This window comes from Dasypus novemcinctus, chromosome 10 (assembly GCF_030445035.2).
Source record: "Dasypus novemcinctus isolate mDasNov1 chromosome 10, mDasNov1.1.hap2, whole genome shotgun sequence".
NCBI lineage: Eukaryota > Metazoa > Chordata > Mammalia > Cingulata > Dasypodidae > Dasypus > Dasypus novemcinctus.
In genome coordinates this window covers 87,404,480-87,415,799 of record NC_080682.1, presented here as the reverse complement: position 1 = coordinate 87,415,799, position 11,320 = coordinate 87,404,480, and the positions used below count along the sequence as shown (strand labels likewise).

The following is an 11,320-nucleotide window of genomic DNA, read 5'->3' as shown; positions in this document are numbered from 1 at the left end:
CCAGTTATTAAGATGGAAAGGTAAAAAGCAAAACTTACATTTTAAAATCATTTATCTGGTATAATCGTTGTCATAATTATCACCTTCAGAGCTATTGCAATTTGGGGAGTGCCTGTGAAGATAGAATTACATTGAAAGAAATGTCAAAGTTCTTTCAGAAATGTTTATTGTCTTTTCCAGAATATTTTTGAGGTACCATATTGATTTTGTTCATTTAATCAACAGTTTATTAAGAACTCCCACAAATTCCATGCTGCCATTAAATGACACAAAATATGTGACAGTCTGGTGGGTAAGAACATAAATGCCTTTCCTCATATTTCCCTTCTTTTTTGAGATCCTGTCTATGAAGAAAAGAAATAAGGATTTCTTAGGTAATGGGGCTATGAGCAGATATTTGTGCCTTCTCTGTAGCATTTCTGTAGAATCTCCTACTAGAATCTTTTTCCTCATCACAGTCCTCTTATCTTGGAATCAGTCAGGTACATTTTACTCCCTTGTCCCAGGCTATCTCATTAAGAGTTATCTTAATTTTGCCTGGGGAAACTTGATTTAAGGCCTGGTGACATCACTGCAGAAGTTCTTTGCAATCATCTCAGAGTCTTGACTCAAGGACCTATGCACCTCGTGGTAGTTTCTGATCCCACCATTAGGATGGGCAGTCATACAACATTCTTTTTGTGGGGATTTTTCAGTTGTCCGGACCTGCAGGGTCTCCTCTTTGTGATGATTTTCTTTTCCCATGTGACTATCCTAACTGCATATCTGTCCATAATGGCAGCCATCAAGCTCAGTCACAACCTTCACATCCCAATGTACTTCTTGCTCTGTGGCTTGTCCTTTTCAGAAACCTGTACCACTATGGTAATCATTCCCCGCATGCTGGTGGACTTGCTGTCAGACAGCAAGACGACTTCTCTCCTTGAGTATGTGACACAGATGTTTTCCTTTTTGGGTTTAGGAATGAACAACTGCTTCATCATGACCTCCATGTCCTATAACCATTACACTGCCATCCGTTACCCACTGCACTATTCCATGCTGATAACCAGAAAGGTCTGCTTTCGGCTGATGATGGCCTCTTGGGTGTTTGGTTTTCTGGTGTCCCTGTGCATCGTGATCATAGCATTCAATTTGTCATTTTGTGACTTCAAAACCATCCAGCACTTCTTCTGTGACATCATACCTGTGGTCTCCCTTGCTTGTGATTCTACTTGACTTAATGAAATAGTAATTTTTATACTATGTACCTTTGTGTTGGTGGGCAGCTTTGTTTTCATTATGATTCCTTACGTCTTCATTGTATTTATAATTGTGAAGATGCCCTCTGCAAAAGGTAGGTATAAGTCCTTCTCGACTTGTTCCTCCCACCTCACGCTGGTGTCCATACACCATGGATTTGCTTCCTTTGTTTACTTGAGGCCAAAGAACAGTGATTCATTCTGTGAAGACACGCTGATGGCTGTGACATATACAGTACTGACACCTCTGCTTAACCCGACTGTTTACAGTCTAAGAAACAAAGAAATGCAGCTAGCCCTAAGGGAAGTACTAGAAAATGCAAATAAGTTTATTTATTAAATGGCAAATAAAAGAACCATGAAAATTTAGAAAATGTACAGAGTTTTGATAAATAAAAGTAGAGAAAGAGGAATACCTCTAATATAAAAATTTGTACAAAAAAGTATTGTCTAATTGCCACGTATATCCTGGCCTCACCATTTTTCCTACTACAAAACAAGATGCTGTTTTAAATTATTTTTAAATGTTATAACACACACACACGTATGTAGTAGACTTAACAAAGCTTATTTTGGAACACAGTATTTCATATAGCAGTTACCTTTGGAGAAGGAAAAAAATATATAAAGAGGAAGAGAAAGAAAGAATAAGAGAAAGAAACAGAAGGAAAGAGAAAGGGAAGGAGCAAAGGAAGGTAGGGAAAGAGTAAAAGAAAGGAAGGAAGGGAAGGAAGGAGGGAGGGAGGGAAGAAGGCAGGAAGCATGGAGAGAAGGAAGGCAATATTAATAATTTACTTAATTAAAAAACAAAGAAAGCACAAACACACAAAGTTAAAACAGAGAATGAGGAAATGACCACAACAGAGAAATTAAAAGCATTTTAAAAGAATAGTTTTGTGATTGTTCATTTTGTGTCATCTTGGCTAGATTGTGATGCCCGGTTGTTTGTCAAACACTGGAGTTGATGATGTAAGGAAGTCAAGTCATGTATAGGCTATTTTTCCACATGTTTCTTAGTGGGTGTGAAGTGGCATCTCATTGTGGTTTTGATTTGCATTTCCATGATGATTAATGGTGTCAAGCATATTTTCATCTGCTTAGTGGCCATTCGTATATGTAGTCTGGAAGAATGTCTATTCAGATATATTGCCTAAGTTTCAATTGGCCTATTTACTTTTTTTATTATTGCATTGTAAGTGATTTTAATTTTGATACATGTCCTTTGTCAGATATATGATCTGAAAATATTTTCTCCCATTTTGTGAGTTGTCTTTCTTGACATTTCCTCTCAAGCAAGAGTTTTTAAGACCAATTTATATATCTTTTCTTTTTGTTGCTAAGTGCTTTTAATGTCATATCTAAGAATAGTTCCCAAATCTGAGGTCAGAAAGATTAATCCCTATGTTTTCTTAAAGGAGTTTTATAGTTTTAGCTGTTACATTTAGGTCTTTGATCAATTTTGGGTAAATTTCTATATATAGTGTGAGGCATGTGTCTATCCAGTTATCCCAGAATCATTTGTTGAAAGGACAGTTCTTTCCCCGTGAATCATCTTGCACCTTTGTCAAAAATCAGTTTACCATAGACATGTAGATCTATTTTTAGACCCCTAATTCTATTCACTGATCTATATGTTTATGCACATGCCTTAATACTCTGTCTTGAGTACTGGTGCTTTGTAGTAATTTTTGAAATTGTAAAATGTGAATTCTTCTCCTTTGCATTTCTTTTCCAAGATTGTTTTAGTTTTACCAGCTCCCTTGTAATTCCATATGAATTTTAGAGCCAGCTTATCACTTTCTACATAGAAGCCAGCTGAGATTTTGCCAGTGATTGCACTGTATCTGTAGATCAATTTTATGGGGATTGCTTTCTTAACTGTATCAAGTCTTCTGATCCATGGAAATAGGATATATTTCCATTTATTTAGATCTTCTCTAAATTTTTTTGAAGAATGCTTTATAGTTTTCAGATATGTTTTGCACATCTTTTGTTAAATTTATTAATGAAGTATTTTATTTTGGGGGATCATATCATAAATGGAATCCTTTTTAAATTCCATTTTCAGATTGTTCATTGCAAATGTAGAGGAATATAATTGATTTTTATATGTTGATGTTATATCCTGCAGCCTTGCTGAACTTATTAGGTCTTATAGCTTTTATAGTGTATGCTTTGAGAATCTATGTTTACAAAATCATCTTCAAAGACAGATAGTGTCAAGACTTTCTTTCCCATCTGGATGCCTTTTTTTCTTTCTCTTTATTTTTTTTTAAATGTTACATTAAAAATATATATAAAATGTCCCCATATACCCCTCACCCACCTCATCACACTCTTCCCACATCAACTTTGTCTTGCCTAATTTTTCTTGCCTGTGAATAGAAGTGGTTACAGTAAACATCCTCATTTTGTCTTGATCTTAGAGAAAAGTATGGTCTTTCACCATTAAGTATGATGTTAGTCATAGGTTTTTCATAAATGTCCTTTTTAGGTTGAGGGAGTTCCCTTGTTTCTGTTTTGAAAGGTGTTATATTTTGTTATATGTTTTTTCTACAAGTGATTTTTGCTTTTTATTCTATTTACATAGTGTATTACATTAATTGATTTTTAGATGTTAAACCATTTTGCATTCTTAGGAGAAATCCCTCCAGTAATGGGTGTATGATAATGTTTACATCTTGCTAGGTTCAATTTGATAGTATTCTGGTGAAAGTTTTCCATCCAATTTTATAAAAGATATTAGTCTGTAGTTTGTGTCAGGGTGACAATGGCATCACAGAATGAGTTGGGAAGTGTTCCAACCTTTTCTATTTTTTGGAAGAATGTATGTAAAATAGGAATTAACTCTTCCTTAAGTGCTTGACATAATTGAGCAGAAAAACCATCTGTTCCTGGGTTTTTTTATGGATGGATTTTTATTACTACTTCATTACTTCTTAAGTAAGTTCAAATAGTTAATGTCTTTCTAGCAGTTGTCTGAAGTATTTACATACAATTGTCCACAGTATTTTCTTATTTCAGAAGTTGAGATTCAACAAAACAATCATGCATACTATATAGGATTCCCATACATTTTCCCACCACCAACACCTTCCATTGTTGTGACACATTTGTTAACAATTGATAAAGAACATTTCATAATATTACTGCTATTTATAATCTAGCTTTTATTTGTTATATCATTTCCCACAAACTATCCTATTATTAACACTATTTATTAATTTTGTATATGTGTTATAGTTCATGAGAAAATGTTCTCCTATAAATACTGTTAACCGCTGTCCATCATTCACCATGGGACTCACTGTGTTATATGGTCCCCTACTTTGTATACTCCATCCAAAGGCTACCCTCAGTGACTCTCAGTTCCATCACAAAGATGTGCTCAGTCTATTTCAGAACACTTTCATTACTCCAAAAGGAAAAATCCCCTTTATATGCCCTCTGTTATTTACCCATAGCATTGATATAGCACCTTCTTTGCCATTATTGTGAAAATATTAGAATATCACAGCTGACTATAATCTATACATATATTTTTCCATATATCTCCATATTCTTAACACCATGCAGTAGAGGCACATTTTTGTGTTTGTACTATTACCCATAATCATCATCCCCTACCGAAATCATGTTATACAATACCTAGGTTATCCTGTAGCATTCTTTCAATTGAAATTAACCTCCAAAGATTACCCCATTATACTCACTATAATATGTTACCATAAACTCTATCCATTTCCCTACTTTTTCAATCCACCTAATTAAAAATTCTATATACATTCACATCAGCTCTCCCTTATCAACCAAATTCTATCTCCTACTAATATCCTATACTCCGGAGTTTATTCATTATACTTAGATCATATTAGTGAGACCATACAATATTTGTCCTCTTTGTCTGGCTTATTTCACTCAACATAATGTCCTCAAGGTTCATCCACGTTGTCATATGCATCTCAAGTTCTCATCTTCTCAGAGCTGAATAATATTCCATTGTATGCATAGGTCACATTTTGTTTATCCTTCTTCAGTTGATGGACACTTAGATAGTTTCCTTCTTTTAGCAATTGTGAATAATGCCACTATGAGCAGAGCTGTGCAGCTGTGTGTTCATGTCCTTGTTTTCCCTTCTTCTGAATATATTCCCAGTAGTGGGAGTGATGAATCAGCAGTTCTATATTTAGCTTCCTGAGGAACTGCCAAACTGTCCTTCACAGAAGCTGTACCATTTTACATTCCCACCAACAGTTGAAGGAGTGTTCTGATTTCTCTGCACCCTCTCTAGCACTTGTAATTTCATTTGGTTTTTTAAATAACGGCCCTTTTGTAAGGCCTGAAATGATATCTCATTGTAGTTTTGATTTATATTTCCCATACAACCAGTGATGTTAAGCATCTTTTTGTGTGCTTTTTGGCCATATGTATTTCTTCTTTGCAAAAATATCTGTTCAAGCATTTTGTCCATTTTTCAATTAGGTTGCTTGTCTTTTTATTTTTGAGTTGTATGGTTGCTTTATATAACATGGTGATCAAACCCTTATGAGATATATGGTTTCCAAAAATTTTCTCCCATTAAGCAGGCTGACTTTTCACTTTCTTGACAAAGTTCTTTGATACACGAAAGTGTTTCTTCTCCAAAGTTTCATTGTTTTTTAATTAATATTTTTAAAGAAGCTGTAGATTCTACAAATCCTACATAAAATTATAAAGGATTCCCTTATGATCCTTCCCACACTTTCCCACAACAACAACATCCCTCATTGGTGTGGTACATTTGTTACAATTGATGAACATGTATTGAAGCACTGCTACCAACAATGGATTACAATTTACATTATGGTTTATTCTCCATCCTGCACAATTTTAGAGGTCATGATAAAATATACAATGACATGTATTCATCATTGCTAAGTCATACAAGACAACTCCAATGTCCCGAAACTGCTTCTATATTACATCATTCTCCCCTCTCCCATCCATCTAACCCTCTGGTGGCCATGGTCTTTATATCAATAATAAGAGTTTTCTATTTTTTCTTATTTCTTTCTTTCTGCTTGCTTTGGGATTAGTTTACTATTCTTTTTCTACTTCCTCCAGATGTATAGTAAGGTCTTCAATTTTAACTTTCTTCTTTTTAAATGTATCATTGAGGGAATATAAATTTCCCTCTCAGCACTGCTTTCACTGTATCCCATCGGTTTGGTATGTTGTGTGCTCATTTTCTTTCATCTCCAGATATTTACTGATTTCTCTTGCTATATATTCTTTGCCCCACAGATTTCTTGAGAGTGTGCTCTTTAATCTCTATATATTTGTGAATTTTTTCCTTTTTCCGTCTGTTATTGAGTTCTAGCTTCATTCCATCATGATCAGAGAAAGTGATTTGTATAACTTCAGTCTCTTTAAATGTATTTAAACCCATCTTGTGACCCAACAAATGGTCTATCCTGCAGAAGGATCCATGAACACTTGAGAGGAAGGTACATCCTGCTGTATAGAGGTGTAATGCTCTAAAGGTGTCTTTTAGGTATTGTTCATTTATGATATTATTCCAACTCTCTGTTTCCTTATTTATCCTCTGTCTAAATGTTCCATCCAGTAATGTTAGTGGTGTATTGAAGTCTCCAACTATTATTGTAGAGATGTCTATATACAGTACTGACACCTCTGCCATGGTTTATAGTCTGAGAAACAAGGAAATGCAGATACCCCTAAGGAAAGTGTTAAATAATACAAACAGGCTTTTCTTCCAAACAGTAAACAAAAGAACACTGAACACAAAGTTGTACAATGGGTTTTTGAATTTCGATAAGTAAAAATGAAATACTCCCATTAAAAGTCATCACTATGTAATTAGAGTAATGTCTGTGTACCAGATCTATGATGGGTTCACCAGATCTGATAAAATGAGGGTGAATTTTAAAAATATAGTATCATATGTAAGTAGAAAATGTATCAAAACACATGTGAATAAACAGAAAACTCATTAAAGTTGTTTCCTTTTAGGAGGGAGGGAAATTATCCTGAAGGGGAAAACATAGTCACTACAACTCTTATATTACTACTAATTTTTAATTAAAAAATACATGTGTGTAATTTTAAAAATCAAAACTGCTAAGGGGAGGAGCGGGGCAAGATGGTGGCTGAGTGAGCACCCCTGATATTCTCTCCTGCAAAGAAGTGGCTAGGCAGCATTGGAAATTCTTCGGGAGCAGACTGTTTCGAGATTTTGCAGGGCAGGAGGTGTCTGGACATCGATTTGGTGGGAAGGTAACAGAGAAAATTCGTGTATAAGATAAAATTGAGGCTCTATTACATGGAGGTGGGGGATGCACACCGGACACTCCCTCCTGGGGTGGGCGGAGCTGCGGCACCTGCGCTGGAGCGGTGATTTCTGGAGGCTCTGCGGTACTGGGGAATTCATAAGCCCTGAGTGGGCTATTGGGGGGTTAACAGGGCAGGAGGCATTCGCAGACTGATTTGGGGAGACAAATGGGAGTTTTATTGCGAGGCGGGGAATTTTTGATTGCAGACACAAATAATACCGCTTCCAGCTAGAACCCCGACCCCCAGGGCCGGCTGCCGATCTGCAGTGGCCTTAAATTGCTCGCAATAAAGAGACAACACCAGGAGGCTGTTTCAGGGACTGGCAGGGACTGGAGACGTATGGAAGCCGATTAGGGGAATATTTTGTGAAGCGTGGGAATTTCGATTTTGGACGCTGATATGGGCGTTTCTGGCTGGAGCCCCTCCCCCTGGGCCTGGCTACTGATCTGCAGCATCATTAAATTGGCTGCAGTGTAGAGGCGCTCCCAGGTGGCCGTTTTGGGGGCTTACAGGCAGGAGGTGTCCTGAAGTCGAATTGGTGATACAGCCACAGAAGAGACCCAAGTGAGAGGGTGAATTACGGGGTTCTGACACATAGGTCAGAGTTTGTGCATGTGACCTCCCCCATAGGGCTGGCACCCAGCTATGGGGATTCCTGAGGCTGTGCTGCATTGCAGTGCTCCCAGTCTCCCTGTTAACCAGATTTGAGGTTGCCAGGTCTGGGTCCCCTAAACCCTGGTGGCCCACACCCCAGAGACTCACACCTCTTGAGTCTGCAATATCACAGACTTTCCATCACTGAATCCATCACGCCGTAGGTCCATCTGAGGTCCTTGAATGTCCTAGTCTTCAATGTTTGTGTTTTTTCTTGTTTTGTTTTGTTTTGTTGTGTTTTTATTTTTATTTTGTATTTTTTGTCCTGATTGCTAACATTGCATTTATCTCCTAGTCTTTTCTCCCATTGTATCCCCCAAAGTCTTTTTTTTCTCTCTGGTCCCTTGTTTTCTTCTTATTTTATTTTATCTTAATTATACAATAGGTGCTGCAGGGAACACCTCATATTGCCTGGGTTTCCTCATCCTCCGTTGCCTCATTTCTGTGTGAATTGATTTTGGCTACCTACACTATCCCCTTGCCCCTACATCTTGATATCCTCCATCATCTACTGTCTCTCCTATATTCCACCTCCCTTTCTTTGATCCACAAAGTGTCTAACTCTTAATTTCTAATACCTTTGTTTTGTTTTCTATCTTTTATCCACTCTCAAACTATTGTCTTTCTTTTCCCTTTCCCTCTCTCATGAAAACACTAGCTTTTTAATTCATACCATATTCCTCCCATATTCAGTCGACTACCACATTATAGGTACTCTACCTACTGCTATAACTCTACACAACTTACATGAATCTAATATCCATCCTCCCAGATCTCATAGTGTTGCTCTGTTAACATTTATCACCAATACTACTTTACACTTTTTCCTTGCTTACACAATTGCCTTTCCCTAGACCTAATACTTTCCTTTAAAGTGAACTCAACAAGCAATAAGAAATTAGAATAAGAAGAACAAAGTCACAAAGAGAAGATATAACACTTACGGAAAAACAACAGCTAATTAATCCCCAACACTAGAAAAAAAGCTAAGGAATTGATTAAACCTGTCAAGATAAAATGATGACCAGACAGCAACAAAAATCTACAAACCAAACCAGTAATCAGGAAAACATGGCTGAATCCAATGAACAAACTGAAAACCAGGAAGGGGAACAGGAACTTCGCACAAGTAATATAAGATCTCAGAACATATATCACCAAAAATTTAATGAAGTAAATGAAGAGGTTAACAACATGAAGACAACACTTGGAGGGGAAATTGCAGACATACTCAAAAAGATAGCACATATGATGCAAATGAACACCACAGTTCAAGAAATCAAAAATACACTCGCAGCAAATATCAGCAGAGTAGAAGAGGCAGAGCAGAGAATTAGTGATGTGGAAGACAGTACATGGGAAATCAAACAGATAGTAGAATTGATCAATAAAAAGATAGAAAAAATCCAGCTAGAACTTAGGGACCTGAATAACAATGCAAAATGCACAAACATACGTATTATAGGAATCCCAGAAGGAGAAGAGAAGGGAAAGAGGTCAGAAGGAGTGTTGCAGGAAATAAAGGCTGAAAACATCAAAAATCTACTGAAAGAGACAGATATACAAATTCAAGAAGCACAGCACACCCCAATCATCATAAACCCCAACAGGCCCACCCCCAGACATATACTTGTCAAATTATCCAACACTCAAGACAAAGAGAAAATTCTAAAAGCAGCAAGAGAAAAGAAAACCATCACATATGAGGGAAGCTCCATGAGATTAAGTGCTGATTTCTCATCTGAAACAATGGAGGCAAGAAGGCAGTGGTATGATATAGTCAAGATACTAAAAAAAAAAAAAATTCCAACCAAGAATACTCTACCCAGCTAAACTAGCATTCAAACATGATGGAGAGTTCAAAATATTCACAGATAAACAGAAACTGAAAGAGTATGCCAACAAGAAACCTCCCCTTCAAGAAATTCTAAAGGGAGATCCGCAGGAAGAAAGGAAAACACAGGAGAGGCAACACTGGAGGAGAGTGTAAGAGCAACAAAAAAACCAAAGGAGAAGGGAAAAACAAGCAAAATATGACAAACACAAGTCCAATCAAAATATGGCTAACATAAATAATTCCTTGAAAGTAATAACACTGAATGTCAATGGATTAAACTCACCTATCAAAAGATTCAGACTGGGACATTGGATAAGGAAATATGACCCATCTATATGCTGTCTACAAAATACGCATCTTAGACCCAGAGACTCAAGGAGGCTGAAAGTGAATGGTTGGAAAAAAATCATACCAGCAAACAATAACCAAAAAAAGGCAGGAGTAGCTATATTAATATCAGACAAAATAGACTTTAAATGCAAAACAATTGTGAGAGACAAGGAAGGATACTACATATTAGTGAAAGGGACAATCTGTCAAGAAGATTGAACAATCATAAATATTTATGCTCCTAACAAGGGCACCTCTAAATGCATGAGGCAAACACTGGAAAAACTTAGTGAAAGAATAGATGCATCTACAATTTTAGTGGGGGATTTTAATACACCATTATCAACTCTGGACAGAACATCTCAAAAGAGAATCACTAAAGAAACAAAATATTTGAACAGTATGTTAGAGGAGCTGGATCTAATAGACATATACAGATCATTACATCCAACACAGCAGGATATATATTTTTCTCAAGTGCACATGGATCATTCTCCAAGGTAGACCATATGCTAGCCCACAAAGAAAGGCTTAATGAATTCAGAAAGATCAAAATCATACAAATAATATCTCTGACGACAGTGTAGTGAAGCTGGAAATTTGCAAGGGTCAGAGGTCCAGATTTCACACCATGATATGGAAATTAAACAGCACACTCTTAGAAAAACAGTGGGTCAAAGAGGAAATCACAAAAGAAATCAATGACTACCTTGAAACAAATGATAATGATAACACAACATACAAAAATTTATGGGATGCAGCAAAAGCAGTACTGAGAGGGGAATTTATAGCCATAAATTCATATATCAAAAAAGAAGAAAGAGCAAAAATTGAAGAACTAACTGCACATTTGGAGGAATTAGAAAAAAACAACAACAAAGTAATCCAACAGGAAGAAGAAGTGAAGGAAATAACAAAGATAAGA

At 36.5% G+C, this 11,320-nt stretch overlaps 1 pseudogene; it reads left to right on the top strand.

Moving 5' to 3' along the window:
* Positions 1–654: 654 nt before the first annotated feature.
* LOC101432360 (olfactory receptor 10R2-like) lies at positions 655–1,581 on the top strand (annotated as a pseudogene).
* Positions 1,582–11,320: the final 9,739 nt, after the last annotated feature.